At 37.9% G+C, this 5,640-nt stretch overlaps 1 non-coding gene across 1 annotated transcript; it reads right to left on the reverse strand.

Annotated features, from left to right (window-relative positions):
* Positions 1–3,015: 3,015 nt before the first annotated feature.
* Positions 3,016–3,122, reverse strand: LOC140853017 (small nucleolar RNA R71). The gene has a single exon (XR_012136095.1). It is a non-coding gene; the product is annotated as a small nucleolar RNA R71 (small nucleolar RNA).
* Positions 3,123–5,640: the final 2,518 nt, after the last annotated feature.

Consider the following 5,640-nt stretch of genomic DNA (forward strand, 5'->3'; position numbering starts at 1 on the left):
AAGAATGAAGAAAGAAGACTCAATTGGGTCAAACCCGAGTCAAATCAGGTCAAAATTGATCAAAAATCAACTGATTTGGTGATCTGGTTAGCCGCCTGGTCCACAGCAACAGGCGCCTGGACCATGGACCTATCGATGCACCATAAACCAGCCAATCAGTGAGTCTCGGCTCACCGTAACGCATCGCGAGCCCGATCCACGCGCACGGTCCAGGGCTCATGAGGAGAGAGAAGAAGGTCCGAAGGGTAACCTGGTAACTTCACATCACTCGATGGTCCGATCTTCTCTGATCAAGATCCAACGCTCCACATTTTTGCGCCATCGGACGGCCACCATCGCAGCCGGTCAAGATCCAACCGTAATCAAGGCAATTGCAAGAATCAATAAACACTAGGACAACACGGGATCCTTCTACAGCGCGATCCAACGGACGAAATCTTCCAGCGCCTTGATCGGACGGTCTGCGATGCATCCGACCTGATCCCATCTCTGCAGCGCGATCCAACGGCAGCGCTTCACCCAGATCGTGATCCGACGGCCCAGAATCGCTTCCGGCTTGATTTATTAGATGAATTGGGTCCTTTAGATGAAGATCGGACGGCTGAAACAATTTTTAGGATTTCTTGATGGATTTAAGTGCTTTTTGAGCGAGATTTGAGCCCCTAAACCCTCCTAACAACCCTCTAAAACCTCTTAGTCCCACATCTAAAATTTTGAAAATCTTATAACCCCCAAATACCTATAAAAAGCCCCCAAAGGCCCTTGTTTTAAAGAGGGGGAGCCTTCCGATCAAGCTTGTAACCCTAGATAGTGGAGTTTTTAGCTTTCTTCTCAAGCCTCGAGCTTTAAAGTTTTTGTAATAAATTTTTTTTTATATAAAATCTTATTTTTATGCAATTTTATCTCTTTACATTATGCAATTTATTTTTCTTGCAATTAGGATAGTTTAATTTATGCAATTTAATTTTATGCAATTAGGTTAGTTTAAATTATGCAATTTAAATTTATGCAATTAGGATAGTTTAATTTATGAAATTAGGGTAGTTTATTTTTCTGCATTTAAATTTTGTAAGTAGATTTAGATCATGTCTAGCTAAGCATCCCTTCTAGGGTTTGCGATGAAGCTAGATCATGAGTAGGGGTTTTACATAGGGTTCTTTCTTTTTCTTAGGATTTCTTTTTCTTCCTCTTTTGCCAAAAATTTTTGATGAACTACAGTTGGGTCAGAGTCCCTTCATAGTTAATGCTTGATTCAGTGCATAGGAGGAGAAAACCCTAAGGGATCCTAGTTACTACTCCCTTATAAAGAATCTTGATGGGTTATCGTTGGGCCTTAGTCCCTTCATAATCTATGCTTGGGAAAGACAAGAGGAGTAGTCGTTAGGATCAATAAGAAAAATTCTAGGTAGAATTTCCTAATCTAGATCTAGTGGATTCAAAAATCCTAGATCCTTAGTCTTATTGTCTTTAGCAAACAATTTTCGATTTTCAATTTTCGTTAAAGCTCGCTTGAGCATAGATTTGAAAATCATTTTTAAACCAAGTCTCTGTGGGATCGACCCGTACTCGCTGGTCGTGCTACTCTGCACACTGTGCGCTTGCAGTTTTATTTACAAATTTTAAGATTTGCACATCAAGTTTTTGGTGCCGTTGCCGGAGATTTGGCATTTTAAATTATTTTCAAATATTTGTTCTTCATACTTTATAACTCTCTTTCTTTTTCCTTTAGGTTTCTAGATTTAGTTGGTGATTGCTGGAAAACTCAGGTATGCTTCTAATTTCTCTTTTATTATTTTTAGTTAATTACTTTTCCTTTTAGACCTAATCATTTGAATTTACTTAATCACAAAAAAAAAAAAACAAAATAAAAGATATTTCATAATCGTGAAGTAAAATATCAAAATAAAAAAAAAATTCTAAATTAAAATCTTTTACATTCTTGGTCATCTTGTTTATTTGCATTTGTATTTTCATAATTAATTTAAGGGCATCAACCCATTAACAAGATAAGGTGGGGATTTCATTACCCTTTCTTAGCCCAAAAACCATCTCCATCATATTGCATTACCTAGACCTTTAATCTTAAAATCAATTAGACGTCAACCTTAAGGAATTCGAGCTCAATAGGACAAGGAACCCTAAGAGTTCTACCAAGTTTGAGTTGTTTGATTAGTTGGTGTCTAGGCAAGTTCCTAAGGGTGGTTTGTTAAATTGGTTCAGTTGCTGGCCTAGCCAACTCGTTTGGTGTCTAGAAAGGCAACGATGAGTGAACCTCCCACCTCTTATACTTACCTGGCTAACTAGTTGATCAATCTCCACTTGGAAGGCTTGAAGGGTCATCTTGAAACAGTTAGGAGCTGTCTAGATTTAGGTTAACCCTAAGATAGATTGAGTTTAATTTATTGTTTCACTTGTTTGAAAAATAAAAAAAAATTATTAAAATTTAAATTAATTTGGTTACTTTTCTTTAGATTTAGGACTCCTTAGGATCTTTTCTTTAGAACTTTTTCTCTTTTCTTTCTTTTTCTTATACATAAAAATTTTTATAAAAAAAAAAATTGTATAAACATCGAGAACCGTACACCTCGTGTGTGGAGAAGAGTGTCGGGTCGTCTAGTTAGAATTGAGTCAATTCCTGTTGTTTCAATGGCTGAACCAATCCAACCCATGACCCTTAAGGATTTGTGTTATCCAGTTGGCTCCATCCAACCATCTTGTATCAGGTTGCCACAACCTACAGCTAACAATTTTGAAATCAAACCTCAAATCATAAATATGCTTCCAAAATTCACAGGATTAGAGGATGCTTATATATTTATTAGAGAATTTGAGGAGGTATGTGCAACCATGAAACTGCAATTAACAGAGGATGAGGTCAAACTTAGATTAATCAACTTTGTCCTTAAGGATAATGCTAAGAAGTGGCTTTATAGTCTACCAAACCATTCTGTCACTACCTGGGAGGGCTTTGTGAGAATATTTTTGAAAAAGTATTTCCCCCATCATAAAACAGCTAGGATTAGGAATGAAATAAATCAATTTTACCAACTAGCTGGTGAATCATTTTGAAAGTACTTTGATCGTTTCAAGAATCTTTTGACCCAATGCCCACACCATGGAATAGAAACTTGGAGACTATGCCAGATCATCTATGAGGGGTTATATTCAAACTCAAGAACCATGCTAGAGTCCATGTGCCAAGGCCAATTTATGGACAAAGAAACTATTGAAGCTTGGCAATTCTTAGAAGACCTAGCCGAGAAAAATTTACAGTGGGAAACAACTAGGGAACCTGATAAAGCTATACCTTGAAGAGAAGGAATGCATCAAATTCAACCAACCCTAGCATCAGAGGCCAAGATTGCAACCTTAACACGTAGATTGGAAGCCTTAGAATTACGGAGACCAGCCAATGTAAATCAAATATCTGCACCCATGTGTAAAGGGTGCAATGCACCAGACCATGTCTTAGAAGAATGTTCCTACTCGAATGAGTGTGCACAGGTGAATGCCACCTATCAAGGACCATTGAACAATCCTTATGTACCCACATATAACCCAGGTTGGAGGAATCATCTGAATTTCTCATGTCCCAGAATCCTAATGTAGGCAATCCAAATTTCAATCAGCAAAATCTAAGGTCCAACCCAGTGATGAACAACCCGCCAGGCTTCCATGATAATGACAAGAAAATTACCTCTTTAGAGAAAAGCCTAGAAGCCATGATGAAGACACATACCAGCTTTATGCAAACCACGGGTCAATTCATAAATAATAACACCCAAGCTATACCCCGTCTAGAAATACAAGTAAGTCAGCTGGCTTCGACCATTAGTGAACGAGAACATGGTAGGTTACCTAACCAACCTGAGCCAAATCCTAGGAACCAAAATGGTCCACGACCCCAACAAGGAAACCAAGTTAATGGTGTAAATGCCATTCATACCTTAAGATCGAGAAAACAAATAGACAATAAGGTAGTTGCACTTGATGATATAGAGGACTCATCTATCGAGTCACCTTCTAAAACTACTACCTTTCAACCTCAAGCACCAGAAACTGAAAATTCACCTAGTCCAGTACTTAAATGTTCTAGAGCTCCTTTTCCAAACAGACTGAAATCCAATAAATTTGAACATTTAGATAAAATTTTAGAGGTATTTAAACAAGTCCAAGTTAATATTCCTCTTTTAGATATAATCCATCAGGTTCCAACTTATGCCAAATTTTTAAAAGATCTTTGCACTAGGAAAAGGACCACTAATGTACCAAAGAAAGCATTTTTGGCTGCAAGTGTCAGTTCATACCTATCTAGCCATGTGCCAATTAAATATAAGGACCCTGGAGCTCCAACAATTTCTTATGTTATTGGAGAAACCAATATAAAAAAGGCCTTGCTAGATCTAGGAGCTAGTGTGAATATCCTTCCATATTCGGTGTATGAGCAACTAGGATTAGAAAAACTTCAACCTACTGGGATCATATTACAGTTAGCCGATAGATCTCTCAGGATCCCTAAGGGAATGGTCGAGGATGTTCTGATAAAGGTTGAAAATTTCATTTTTCCTGTAGATTTTATTATTTTAGAGACTGAGCCAGTTGCCAATCCTAAAGGACATATACCTGTCATTTTAGGAAGACCATTCTTAGCTACGGCCAATGCTGAAATCAATTGTCGAAATGGTCTAATGAAGTTATCCTTTGGGAATATGACCATTGAGCTTAATGTTTTTAACTTAGAACAGGAATCCTCTTCTCATGCTGATGTCAATGTAGTCCAAGATGGTATTTATGAATCCATTGACATTAGTGATGATGAAGTCGACCTAGAGTCTAACCCCTGGTTAATCCATGAGTCTGAGGATGTCAATGAAATACTTAAAGAAAATCAGATTAATCAGGAATCGACACTTCCTACTGAACCAATCATTGAGATGGTGAAATCATCACCTAAACCATCGATAGAGGAAGCACCCATTTTAGAACTGAAACCCCTCCCAGAACATCTCAAGTATGCATATCTAGGACCCAAAGAAATTTTGCCTATAATTATTGCATCAGACCTAGATCCCAAGCAAGAGGAGGAGTTAGTGTCAGTTCTAAAAGCAAATCAAGAAGCAATAGGTTGGACCATAGCAGATATCAAAGGAATAAGCCCTTCTATAGTTCAACATAGAATATACTTAGAGGAAGAGGCTAAACCAACAAGAGAAGCCCAAAGAAGGCTTAATCCAGCTATGAAGGATGTAGTTAAAAAGGAGATTCTGAAACTCCTAGATAGTGGAATAATTTATCTTATTTCTGATAGCTCTTGGGTAAGCCCAGTTCAAGTAGTACCCAAGAAATCTGGGGTAACAGTGGTCCAAAATGATGCAAACGAACTTATCCCAACTAAGACCCAAACAGGATGGAGGGTCTGTATAGACTATAGAAAGTTGAATGCTGCGACAAGGAAAGATCACTTTTCTTTGCCATTTATTGATCAAATGTTGGAAAGACTAGCCGGACAAGAGTTTTACTATTTTTTTGATGGATACTCCGGTTACAACCAGATCCCCATAGCCGCTGAAGATCAAGAAAAGACTACATTCACCTGTCCATTTGATACTTTTGCCTATAGACGAATGCCCTTTGGACTAT

The sequence above is a fragment of the Elaeis guineensis genome, chromosome 12 (assembly GCF_000442705.2).
Source record: "Elaeis guineensis isolate ETL-2024a chromosome 12, EG11, whole genome shotgun sequence".
Lineage (NCBI taxonomy): Eukaryota > Viridiplantae > Streptophyta > Magnoliopsida > Arecales > Arecaceae > Elaeis > Elaeis guineensis.